The following is a 15,201-nucleotide window of genomic DNA, read 5'->3' on the forward strand; positions in this document are numbered from 1 at the left end:
ATGTTATTGTATTCGTTCTTATGGATTAGGACGGGTCTTTACATGTGGTATCAGAGCGGTGGTCTTAGCGAACCAGGTCTTGCATTAGTGTGTCTAACTGATAGTTTTTTAGATGCATTAGTGAGTCTGGACTTCAACCGTGTCTGCATGTCAAAAGTTTTGCTTATCATTTCTAGTCGGAAATCATCTGCTTATCATCCTTAGGAAATTATCTGCTTATCATTCTTAGTCTAGACACGTTTTACTGCATTGACTGCATGAATAGTGTATAGACAAAAATTCATATCTTAGCGCATCTGATAATTCATATCTTAGTGTATCTGCTACTGTAGACTTTGCCTGACAGCTTTCGTAGATTCCTCTGTAACTTATGGGATTTTTAGTATTATATATGCATATGTGAATTATGTATTGCAGGGTACTAATCTACATTCTATAATCTATTTCATATCGAAAATCCTTCATCTGATCGTGCGAGATGAATCCCTCAACCATTTCGAGTCCCTCAGATTTCGATAGCTATTCTGATAGTTATTCCGACAGCTATTACGACATGGATATTCACCTAAGCTCCGAAAGCAGTGTAAACGAAATGGATCAACCAACTAGTCATCTTCAATTCTGGATGAATTGGGGATGGGTTCGTAGTCTACTTAATCATTGGAGACAAAAAGAAGCGATCCCTTTCATCCACCATATTGTCTTCTGGGCGAAGAACCTGAAGCATTCACCGGCGAACCAATCCGAAACACCATTTTCACTCTCATTTTCCGAATATCTCGCCACGATTAAATCCTATTTAAAATTCTAAACCTTACTCATCCGCTCATTCCGACCGCCAATCATCCCGGAGTAATAGAAGAAGTCAACGAGCTTCGCGCTCGAGTAGTGGCTTTGGAGAATTTGGTGCAAAACTTACCCGCTTCGACAACAGCACCGACACCAACAGTACCATCAATAACAGCACCAGTACCATCAACAATCCATGTCTCAACATCTCATTCTGTACCTCGAGTATAATCACCGTTCTACGTCTCGTTCTACATCAATTATCTTCGTTCTGTATGGCGATTATGTAATCTCTAATGTTTTAGAGATTATATATTCTTGTTCTAACAATAAATCAAATGAGATTAATATCACATTAACTCATTAAATTCATGATTATATCTGAAGAAAATATATATGTATATATATTTTCATAAAGATTATAATTAAAAATTCTTTCGTACAAACTATTAATGGTGAAAATATTTTAACGGGTAGGTAATACCCGAGGAATATTTAGATTTCACATTAATAAGTTACACTGTACATTCTTCGAATCTGATTCAATAGTCATTTACAATCCTACTTACATCCATCGATATACGTATCCGTTCACAACAGAATAACCATTTTCATTCAATTTCATATTTGGATTTTTACCTATCAGAATCCGACAAGTGGCATAATGAAGAAAACATTGGACAAAATAAAATTTGTTAGAAACGAACAAATTAACTATAAGAAATTTTGTTAAGAATCCACGCTAACGAAATCCTAGCTAACTGTTCCTAGCTAACTGTTAATTCCTTATTGTACATTTAATTCTCGCAATTTATTTTATCGCAATTTAATTCTCGCAATTTTATTTATTGTCATTTACATTCTGTTATTTATTTTACGCACTTTATTTATTGTCATTTAAATACTGTTATTTACGCATTTTAAATATCGGGACACGTATACAAGGTTTTGACATATCATATCGATGCATTTATATGTATTATTTGGAATAACCATAGACACTCTATATGCAGTAATGATAGAGTTAGCTATATAGGGTTGAGGTTGATTCTCAAATAATATATATAATTTGAGTTGTGATCGAGTCTGAGACATGTACACGGGTCAAGATACGTATTAATTAATTCGATTATTATATATTAAACTATATATGAATTATTGGACTGTTAACTGTGGACTATCGACTGTAGACTAATGACATTGGACAATTAAAATGAATTAAAATATTGATTATAACATATGAAATTAAACATTTCTTCAAGTTTACCACTTGATCTCATCTTAAACCTCATTTGTATCTTAACGATTACAATCTGCGTTCAAATCTTTCTTGATTCTTGAAAACACCTCAATTGGGAGAATGAACCAACGCACTTCATTTACAGAAGAAAAGTTTGATGCATATAGTGTTGCACCTGAAAAACACTCGGAACCTGAGTAAACGTTTAACACATAGCTGTGCTAATTCCTTTAGTGTTATTATTACCGAAAATAACTTTGCAACTCCTGATCAAGATAGCCAGTTTTGTCACAGCTCCAGCAAATCAACTTCGACTCTTCGTTTGAAACAACCTTATTATAACTTTGATATATATATGCGTGCTCTTTTATTGTTACCGGGGAACCTTTCATATTCCACCATGTTACCATCAGCGTTTAATCATCTAAAAACACAATTCTCTCGAAACCACTTTGGAATAATAACCGATGATTCAGATATCGTAGCATTAAATGCAGAGGAAACCGAAAAATTGTCGATGGTCTAAACGGTCAAAAGTTTGATGATAAAGAAGAAAGTGTTGGGAACGCTCGATAGAAAATTTGGTATTGAAAAACAAATTGAGCAAACTATGAAGGAGACCAAGGCCAAATACCAGGACCATACTATATATTCAAAGAAACCAGGTAATTCTGGATCCGATGAAACCTTCAACGAATATCTTGCTCCTTACACATGTTAAAATCTTGCGGAAAATCTTCCTTCATCAACCATCTAACTTAGAAATTCCAAAATATCATCATAAATATCTTCGATATTTCTGAAGATATTTTCATAAATATTCTCGTCCTAAATTATTTATCCCTTCGTGCTATCTATATTACATCATAAAAGAAACCGTTTTAGTTTCTAAATTCTAATAACTTCGAGTTTAAAGTATGAATGTTTTTGAAGTAGTGTTGGGAACTGAAGCATGAGTTAGTATAATATAATGACACTTGATCAACGTGATTATATTACAGTAAGTCATGCTGAGTTTCTAAATGGAACATGATGATTCACAGATTATAACGTCATCAAGTGTCATGTTACATAACTCTTTCATTCTGATTAACTTCTGAACATATCAAGAAAGTATATTCTTGATAGTTATATTCTCAATGATTCTGATAATTTGACAAATCAAATCGTACGATTTCGTTCGTTCTTGGTAAGAACATTAAGTTCATTCGAAAACTCCGTACTTATGAATTCTGGATCGATACTCACTTTACTAGAGAACGAGAAGAGAATAAAAAGGCAAAGAGCTCCAAAATATAAGAGAAAAAAAATAAAGCCCAATAACAACACGGAGATTACAAACCGTGGATATTAATATGAATAGCAATATAAAGACATGGTAGAATTAAGAATAGTATCACCCCAAGGTAATAATAGAAGTAAGCAGATTTTTCTGGTGGAAGATTGAAAAGAAGGATGACAGAAATGATAATTAGAAAAATATCAAGGATTAGAACGGGATTAAGCATTTTCACAATCTTTTGGATATATGAACTAAGAAAGAAAGCATAGGAATGGTGAGAATAATGGAACGGAAGAGTTTAATTTATAATGGAAATATCAGACAGAGTAATCGAGGCAGAACACCGTATTTAATTATAGAGATCTTAAATTCCTTATTCGCCGAAGAATCAAATCTTATTTAGATTTCAAAGATTTCTCTAAATCCCTTGATTTTCGAAAATCCACCATGACTACGTCAAAAGTTAAGATGAATCTTTACTCTTTCAATTTCAATCTTTTGCGATAGCTTCACTTATACTTTCGAGTAATCGAATCATGTTATCCATATTACTCTATGGTAATAAAACTCTACTTATCAACTCATATTCGTCATGAAAACATTTTTATTGTTAGCCATGACCATCTCACTCAAATTTCGGGACGAAATTTCTTTAACGGGTAGGTACTGTGACGACCCGGAAACTTTCAACCAAATTTAAACTTGATCTTTATATGTTTCTGACACGATAAGCAAAGTCTGTATGTTGAGTCTCGAAAACTTTGGAACTATGTTCATATATTCATTTGACCTTCGACTGCACTCTACGATTCACGAACAATTAATTGTAAATTGATATGTGTGTATGTATATATAAATAATAATTCGAAATATAATTTGAAGTATTATATGTTGTTGTTATTAAAAGTTAATAAAATAAAAATAGGATATTATAATAATAATTATTATTATTTAAAATATATCTTTATATATAAATAAAGTATATTAAAAATAAATATTAAATGATTGTAATACTCGTTTGATGTTCCGATTGATATTGGAGAAGTTTAATTCGAACTTATATGATTTTAAATAAACAGTGATCTGAAAATGAGTTTTATAAATTTTAGGCTTATTAATAATATGTTTAGAAGTTGTTTGTTAAATTTTAAAACTTTTTATATTTTACTTGGGGGTTGGGAGTGAATAATTAATGTAATTTTTATTTAATAATTTATGATTGAATTTTATACCATAATGACAAAAATTAATAAATATACTTAATATAAAATTTTGGGATTTTTATGAGTACTTTTATCCGCCACTGATTTAACAACGGGGGACGATATAGCACTCGGTACAAGACAGAGGCGGCTAACTGTTTTATCACTCGTTTCTTTTAACCTCCACTTGATTAATATATGTATTGTGTATATATATATATATATATATATATATATATATATATATATATATATATATATATATATATATATATATATATATATATATATCTATATATGTATATATGTATATATATATATGTATATATGTATATATGTATATATATATATGTATATATATATATATGTATATATATATATATATATATATATATATATATATATATATATATATATATATATATATATATATATATATTATATACTATATACTTGCACTAGGATGAGATTGGAAAAGGCATCATCACACAAATGTCTAAATTAAATAAATGAATTGTGGTACTGATTGATCGAACAAAAACAAACAAGTATATTTTTTTTCTTATTTGATTGTTCACCACCAAAATCAAAACCACTGCACATATCCACTCATTTTTTTATATATATATTATAATTATGATATACTATATAAGTCTTAATATAATCTAATACCTTATATATAAATTACATATACATTTGCATATGAAACATGAACCATCTTCTTCTAGTGAGCATATACAACTCATCACCCATTTAGCTTCCTGATTCTTTTCGTTGATCAACATAACCACCTCAATCACACCTTCTTCTTCACTTGAAATACCACCTTCTACCAATGAACCGCCGGGAAACAAACCCATTTCACTTCACTTCTATCTTATTTTCGTTCAGTTTCGAAATCAAACAACCACCACTGTCGTTTTCTTTTTCTGTTTTGCAACCATGTAACCATTGTACTTTCCTATTTCTATTCTCCATAAAAACCTCCACACCATGCCTTCTGCTATTGCTCATGTTGCAAACCGACGGTGTATATTGGTAATCAGAGGTGGAGCTAGTAGGGGGGCTTGTGGGTGTTCAGCATCCCCTAACTTTGATAGTTTCATCGATATGTTTTCATCAGCATGTTAACTTTTTATCCGTTGAATGTATTTTAATGGAGAAAAATTGAGTAAATTTTGAGATCCAATTGAGTGAAGTGCCAGTTAAAGAAGATACACATTTTGTCTTTTTATCAATTTTTCGTTTATCACCCTGACTAATATTTTAATTCTCGTTATAAACCATCAATTTCTTTTAAACTCCACCCTATATATCGGATATAAGTAAATATATATAAATAATTAATACTTCGAATACTTATAGGTATAAAATTTTATAAAATAAAAAAATTATCTACAAGTACTATACAAAATATATTTCAAGTTTAAATGAGCTATATGTTGTTGTCATCAACATGCACATTTTTCATACGTCAAATATTACTAATTGCTAACCTTTTAGTGTACGAAAATAATAATTATTTTGTTTCAATATATAAGTTAACGATTCAAAATATTTTTTTTCTATAAAATTAGCAAGTAATTTTATTAAAAAAACAAGGGATTACATCAAGAGTATGAAATAGCATACCTTACAATCTAACTTAAGCTATACAAACCGAAAAAAGACCATACATGTGACACGGATATTAGATCGATACAGAATTAAGCTATACAAAACGATTCAAAATATAATAAGCCCCCTTAACTACAATTCCTGGCTTCGCCTCTGTTGGTAATTATGATGATACAGTAAAGGTGAGGAGGAAGAGATGATGATGGTGACGGAGGTGATTGTTTGATGATGATGAGGATACAAGATGAAGATGATAAATAGTGGTGATTCACGAGTGAAGGTGAAATGTCCCGTTCATATTGATTATAAACGTTCCATATTAATTGATTTCGTTGCGAGGTTTTGACCTCTATATGAGACGTTTTTCAAAGACTGCATTCATTTTTAAAACAACCATAACCTTTATTTTATCAATAAAGGTTTTAAAAAAACATTACGTAGATTATCAAATAATGATAATCTAAAATATACTATTTACACACGACCATTACATAATGGTTTACAATAGAAATATATTACATCGACATATGTTTCTTGAATGCAGTTTTTAAACAATATCATACAAACATGGACTCCAATTCTTGTCCTTATTTTTGTATGCAACAGCGGAAGCTCTTAGTATTCACCTGAGGATAAACATGCTTTAAACGTCAACAAAAATGTTGGTGAGTTATAGGTTTAACCTATATATATCAAATCGTAACAATAGACCACAAGATTTTATATTTCAATACACATCTCATACATAGAGATAAAAATCATTCATATGGTGAACACCTGGTAACCGACATTAACAAGATGCATATATAAGAATATCCCCATCATTCCGAGACACCCTTCGGATATGATATAAATTTCGAAGTACTAAAGCATCCGGTACTTTGGATGGGGTTTGTTAGGCCCAATAGATCTATCTTTAGGATTCGCGTCAATTAGGGTGTCTGTTCCCTAATTCTTAGATTACCAGACTTAATAAAAAGGGGCATATTCGATTTTGATAATTCAACCATAGAATGTAGTTTCACGTACTTGTGTCTATTTTGTAAATCATTTATAAAACCTGCATGTATTCTCATCCCAAAAATATTAGATTTTAAAAGTGGGACTATAACTCACTTTTACAGATATTTCCTTCCTCGGAAATAAGACTTGGCCACGGATCGATTCACAAACCTATACAAATATGTACATATATATCAAAGTATGATCAAAATATAATTACAACCATTTTTATTATGTTTTAAAGATTTGAGTGTATTAAGTCAGCTGTCCTCGTTAGTAACCTACAACTAGTTGTCCAACGTTAGATGTACAGAAAAAAATTGATATATATTATCTTGAATCAATCCACGACCCAGTGTATACATGTCTCAGGCTAGATCACAACTCAAAGTATATATATTTTTGGAATCAACCTCAACCCTGTATAGCTAACTCCCACATTACTGCATATAGAGTGTCTATGGTTGTTCCAAATAATATATACACATGGGTCGATATGATATGTCAAAACATTTGCATACGTGTCTATGGTATCCCAAGATTACATAATATATTAGAATACATGTATAATACAATATAAGTTAGCTAGAATATGATTAATATAGATTTGTTACCAATTTTCACGTTGCTACAACAAGAAAATTTATCCAATCTTGTTTTACCCATAACTTCTTCATTTTAAATCCGTTTTGAGTGAATCAAATTGCTATGGTTTCATATTGAACTCTATTTTATGAATCTAAACAGAAAAAGTATAGGTTTATAATCGGAAATATAAGTTACAAGTCGTTTTTGTAAAGGTAGTCATTTCAGTCGAAAGAACGACGTCTAGATGACCATTTTAGAAAACATACTTCCACTTTGAGTTTAACCATGATTTTTGGATATAGTTTCATGTTCATAAGAAAAATCATTTTCCCAGAAGAACAACTTTTAAATCAAAGTTTATCATAGTTTTTAATTAACTAACCCAAAACAGCCCGCGGTGTTACTACGACGGCGTATGTCTGATTTTACAGTGTTCTTCGTGTTTCCAGGTTTTAAATCATTAAGTTTGCATATCATATAGATATAGAACATGTGTTTAGTTGATTTTAAAAAGTCAAGTTAGAAGGATTAACTTTTGTTTGCGAACAAGTTTAGAATTAACTAAACTATGTTCTAGTGATTACAAGTTTAAACCTTCGAATAAGATAGCTTTATATGTATGAATTGAATGATGTTATGAACATAATTACTACCTCAAGTTTTCTGGATAAAGCTACTGGAAATGAGAAAAATGGATCTAGCTTCAAAGGATCCTTGGATGGCCTGAAAGTTCTTGAAGCAGGATCATGACACGAAAACAAATTCAAGTAAGATTTCCACTCGAAATAAGATTGTTATAGTTATAGAAATTGAATCAAAGTTTGAATATGAGTATTACCTTGTATTAGAAAGATATCTTACTGTAAATAATAAAGATTTCTTGAGGTTGGATGATCACTCTACAAGATTGCAAGTAAGCTAGCAAACTTGAAAGTATTCTTGATTTTATGAAACTAGAACTTGTAGAATTTATGAAGAACACTTAGAAGTTGAAGATAGAACTTGAGAGAGATTAATTAGATGAAGAAAATTGAAGAATGAAAGTGTTTGTAGGTGTTTTTGGTCATTGGTATATGGATTAGATATAAAGGATGTGTAATTTTGTTTACATGTAAATAAGTCATGAATAATTACTCATATTTTTGTAATTTTATGAGATATTTCATGCTAGTTGCCAAATGATGGTTCCCACATGTGTTAGGTGACTCACATGGGCTGCTAAGAGCTGATCATTGGAGTGTATATACCAATAGTACATACATCTAAAAGCTGTGTATTGTACGAGTACGAATACGGGTGCATACGAGTAGAATTGTTGATGAAACTGAACGAGGATGTAATTGTAAGCATTTTTGTTAAGTAGAAGTATTTTGATAAGTGTCTTAAAGTCTTTCAAAAGTGTATGAATACATATTAAAACACTACATGTACATACATTTTAACTGAGTCGTTAAGTCATCGTTAGTCGTTACATGTAAGTGTTGTTTTGAAACCTTTAGGTTAACGATCTTGTTAAATGTTGTTAACCCATTGTTTATTAAATCAAACGAGATGTTAAATTATTACATTATCATGATATCATGATATCTTAATATGATATATATACATTAAATGTCGTTACAACGATAATCGTTACATATATGTCTCGTTTCAAAATCATTAAGTTAGTAGTCTTGTTTTTACATATGTAGTTCATTGTTAATATACTTATTGATATGTTTACTTATTATAATATCATGTTAACTATATATATATATATATATATATATATATATATATATATATATATATATATATATATATATATATATATCCATATATATGTCATCATATAGTTTTTACAAGTTTTAACGTTCGTTAATCACCGGTCAACTTGGGTGGTCAATTGTCTATATGAAACCTATTTCAATTAATCAAGTCTTAACAAGTTTGATTGATTAACATGTTGGAAACATTTAATCATGTAAATATCAATTTCATTTAATATATAAAAACATTGAAAAGTTCGGGTCACTACAGTACCTACCCGTTAAATAAATTTCGTCCCGAAATTTTAAGCTGTTGAAAGTGTTGACGAATCTTCTGGAAATAGATGCGGGTATTTCTTCTTCATCTGATCTTCACACTCCCAGGTGAACTCGGGTCCTCTATGAGCATTCCATCGAACCTTAACAATTGGTATCTTGTTTTGCTTAAGTCTTTTAACCTCACGATCCATTATTTCGACGGGTTCTTCGATGAATTGAAGTTTTTCGTTGATTTGGATTTCATCTAACGGAATAGTGAGATCTTATTTAGCAAAACATTTCTTCAAATTCGAGACGTGGAAAGTGTTATGTACAGCTGCGAGTTGTTGAGGTAACTCAAGTCGGTAAGCTACTGGTCCGACACGATCAATAATCTTGAATGGTCCAATATACCTTGGATTTAATTTCCCTCGTTTGGCAAATCGAACAACGCCTTTCGAAGGTGCAACTTTAAGCATGACCATCTCTCCAATATCAAATTCTATATCTTTTCTTTTAATGTCGGCGTAGCTCTTTTGTCGACTTTGGGCGGTTTTCAACCGTTGTTGAATTTGGATGATCTTCTCGGTAGTTTCTTGTATTATCTCCGGACCCGTAATCTATCTATCCCCCACTTCACTCCAACAAATCAGAGACCTGCACTTTCTACCATAAAGTGTTTTAAACGACGCCATCTCAATGCTTGAATGGTAGCTGTTGTTGTAGGAAAATTCTGCTAACGGTAGATGTCGATCCCAACTGTTTCCGAAATCAATAACACATGCTCGTAGCATGTCTTCAAGCGTTTGTATCGTCCTTTCGCTCTGCCCATCAGTTTGTGGATGATAGGCAGTACTCATGTCTAGACGAGTTCCTAATGCTTGCTGTAATGTCTGCCAGAATCTTGAAATAAATCTGCCATCCCTATCAGAGATACTAGAGATTGGTATTCCATGTCTGGAGACGACTTCCTTCAAATACAGTCGTGCTAACTTCTCCATCTTGTCATCTTCTCTTATTGACAGGAAGTGTGCTGATTTGGTGAGACGATCAACTATTACCCAAATAGTATCAAAACCACTTGCAGTTCTTGGCAATTTAGTGATGAAATCCATGGTAATATTTTCCCATTTCCATTCCGGGATTTCAGGTTGTTGAAGTAGACCTGATGGTTTTTGATGCTCTGCTTTGACCTTAGAACACGTTAAACATTCCCCTACGTATTTTGCAACATCGGCTTTCATACCTGGCCACCAAAAATGTTTCTTGAGATCCTTGTACATCTTCCCCGTTCCAAGATGTATTGAGTATCTGGTTTTTTGAGCTTCTCTAAGTACCATTTCTCTCATATCTCCAAATTTTGGTACCCAAATTCTTTCAGCCCTATACCGGGTTCCGTCTTCTCGAATATTAAGATGCTTCTCCGATCCTTTGGGTATTTCATCCTTTAAATTTTCTTCTTTTAAAACTCCTTGTTGCACCTCCTTTATTTGAGTAGTAAGGTTATTGTGAATCATTATATTCATAGATTTTACTCGAATGGGTTCTCTGTCCTTTCTGCTCAAGGCGTCGGCTACCACATTTGCCTTCCCCGGGTGGTAACGAATCTCAAAGTCGTAATCATTCAATAATTCAATCCACCTACGCTGCCTCATATTCAGTTGTTTCTGATTAAATATGTGTTGAAGACTTTTGTGGTCAGTATATATAATACTTTTGACCCCATATAAGTAGTGCTTCCAAGTCTTTAATGCAAAAACAACCGCGCCTAATTCCAAATCATGCGTCGTATAATTCTGTTCGTGAATCTTCAATTGTCTAGACGCATAAGCAATTACTTTCGTTCGTTGCATTAATACACAACCGAGACCTTGCTTTGAGGCGTCATAATATATCACAAAATCATCATTCCCTTCAGGTAATGACAATATAGGTGTTGTAGTTAACTTTTTCTTTAACAATTGAAACGCTTTCTCTTGTTCATCTTTCCATTCAAATTTCTTCCCTTTATGCATTAATGCAGTCAAGGGTTTTGCTATTCTGGAAAAGTCTTGGATGAACCTTTTATAGTAACCAGCTAGTCCTAAAAACTGACGTATGTGTTTCGGAGTTTTCAGGGTTTCCCACTTTTCAACGGTTTTGATCTTTGCCGGGTCCACCTGGATACCTTTTTTGTTCACTATGTGACCGAGGAATTGAACTTCTTCCAACCAAAATGCACACTTTGAAAACTTAGCGTACAGTTTTTCTTTCCTCAATACTTCTAGCACTTTTCTCAAATGTTCTTCGTGCTCTTGATCATTCTTTAAGTAAATAAGTATGTCATCGATGAAAACAATGACAAACTTGTCAAGATATGGCCCACACACTCGGTTCATAAGGTCCATGAACACAGCTGGTGCATTAGTCAATCCAAACGGCATAACCATAAACTCGTAATGACCATAACGCGTCCTAAAAGCAGTTTTTGGAATATCATCCTCCTTTACTCGCATTTGATGATATCCAGAACGTAAATTGATCTTCGAATAAACCGACTAGCCTTGTAGTTGATCAAATAAGTCGTCAATTCTTGGCAGTGGATAACGGTTTTTGATGGTAAGTTTGTTCAACTCTCTGTAGTCAATACACAACCTAAATGTACCATCCTTCTTCTTGACAAACAAAACAGGAGCTCCCCATGGTGATGTGCTTGGTCGAATGAAACCACGTTCTAATGGTTCTTGCAGTTGGCTTTGCAGTTCTTTCATCTCGCTGGGTGCGAGTCTATAAGGAGCACGAGCTATTGGTGCAGCTCCTGGTACAAGATCTATTTGAAATTCAACAGATCGATGTGGAGGTAGTCCCGGTAATTCTTTCGGAAATACATCGGGAAATTCTTTTACGACGGGAACATCATTGATGCTCTTTTCTTCAGTTTGTACTTTCTCAACGTGTGCTAGAACAGCATAGCAACCTTTTCTTATTAGTTTTTGTGCCTTCAAATTACTAATAAGATGTAGCTTCGTGTTGCCCTTTTCTCTGTACACCATTAAGGGTTCTCCTTCTTCTCGTACAATGCGAATTGCATTTTTATAACATACGATCTCTGCTTTCACCTTCTTCAGCCAGTCCATGCCAACTATTACATCAAAACTCCCTAACTCTACGGGTATCAAATCAATCTTAAATATTTCGCTACCCAGTTTAATTTCTCGATTCCGGCATATATAATCTACTGAAATTAATTTACCGTTTGCTAATTCGAGTAAAAATTTACTATCCAACGACGTCAATGGACAACTTAATTTAGCACAAAAATCTCTACTCATATAGCTTCTATCCGCACCCGAATCAAATAAAACGTAAGCAGATTTATTTTCAATAAGAAACGTACCCGTAACAAGCTCCGGGTCTTCCTGTGCCTCTGCCGCATTAATATTGAAAACTCTTCCACGGCCTTGTCCATTCGTGTTCTCCTGGTTCGGGCAATTTCTAATAATGTGGCTAGGTTTTCCACATTTATAATAAACTACATTGGCATAACTTGCTCTGACACTACTTGCTCCGCCATTACTCGTTCCGACACCATTTGTCCCTTTCGTTCTGTTAACCCCTGGTCCGTAGACCTCACACTTCGCCGTGCTATGACCATTTCTTTTACACTTATTGCAAAATTTGGTGTAGAACCCCGAGTGATACTTTTCACACCTTTGGCATAGCCGCTTCTGATTGTTGTTGTTGTTGTTGCGGTTGTTATTGTTGTTGGGATGATTGTTGTAGTTGCTGTTGTTGTTGTTGTTGTTGTTGTTGTTGTTGTTGTTGTTGTTAGGCCATTTGTTGTAGTTGCGATTGATGTTGCGATTGTTGGGATAGTTGTTGCGATTATTGTTGTAATTGCTGTTGTTGTTGTATTGGTGATTCTTATCACCGTTTTCCTCCCACTTTCTTTTGACTTGCTTCACATTGGCCTCTTCAGCCGTCTGTTCTTTAATTCTTTCCTCAATCTGGTTAACTAGTTTGTGAGCCATTCTACATGCCTGTTGTATGGAGGCGGGCTCGTGTGAACTTATATCTTCTTGGATTCTTTCCGGTAATCCTTTCACAAACGCGTCGATCTTCTCTTCCTCATCTTCGAACGCTCTCGGACACAATAGGCACAATTCTGTGAATCGTCTTTCATACGTGGTAATATCAAATCCTTGAGTTCGTAACCCTCTAAGTTCTGTCTTGAGCTTATTGACCTCGGTTCTGGGACGGTACTTCTCGTTCATCAAGTGCTTGAATGCTAATCACGGTAGTGCGTAAGCATCATCTTGTCCCACTTGCTCTAGATAGGTATTCCACCATGTTAACACAGTACCTGTGAAGGTATGCGTAGCGTACTTCACTTTATTCTCTTCAGTACACTTACTTATGGCAAACACCGATTCGACCTTCTCGGTCCACCGTTTCAATCCGATCGGTCCTTCGGTTCCATCAAATTCCAAAGGTTTGCAGGCAGTGAATTCTTTGTAGGTGCATCCTACACGATTTCTTGCGCCGTTAGCTGCATTGCTAGATTCGGAGTTATTGTTGGTATGTAGCGCAGCCTGTACTGTAGCTATGTTTGAAGCAAGAAAGGCACGAAATTCCTCTTCGCTCATATTCAAGGTGTGTCGAGTAGTCGGTGCCATTTCCTTCAAAATAGTCAAATGAAACAATTTAATCATACAGAATATTAAGAGTAGTCAATAGTATCTCATAGCATAATATGAACTCATTTATAAAAGCTTTTTCTTCATATTAGCGTTTTATAAGTTTAAATTCGGGTACTACCTACCCGTTAAGTTCATACTTAGTAGCTAATATACAATTCAACTACTACAATTCCATATGAAAAACTGATTATAATAATATATCACATACAAATATTCTTCAAACTTAAAACTTCGCTATATTACATATAACATGAAATATAGTACACTATGATACAGGACAGTTTTGAAGATAAATCTAGTTAATACGCAAGTTGTTCAGCAAAGGAAATAAAGACACGTAATTCATAAGTCCAGAAACAAGTCATGCATTCTGGTTTTACTAAGACGACTGATGTCGTAGCGTGGGGGTACGAAATAGTGCATATTTTACTAGGAAAAACTATTAAATACGATACATTTTAACACAAGTTATTTATTTACAGATGGGATATACCTAAACCTTGCTACAACACTATAGGCAGTCTACCTAATCGTAGAGTAGTGTAGTTTTTAGTAAGTCCGGTTCGTTTCACGGGGAGCTGGCTTATTTCACACTATATTTTAAACAATTATATTCGTACAAAATATATTATATTAATAATATATAAAAGGGGGTTTTACCGTTAAATGACCGGTTTGTCGATTTTATATTTTAAGCGAAGCGTAAAGTAAATTTAATTAACAAAATAAAATAAATAACAAAAAATATAAATGACGAATAATTAAAGGTGCGATGAAATATAAAATAAAATAATTA

The sequence above is a fragment of the Rutidosis leptorrhynchoides genome, chromosome 3, assembly GCF_046630445.1.
Source record: "Rutidosis leptorrhynchoides isolate AG116_Rl617_1_P2 chromosome 3, CSIRO_AGI_Rlap_v1, whole genome shotgun sequence".
Classification (NCBI taxonomy): Eukaryota; Viridiplantae; Streptophyta; class Magnoliopsida; order Asterales; family Asteraceae; genus Rutidosis; species Rutidosis leptorrhynchoides.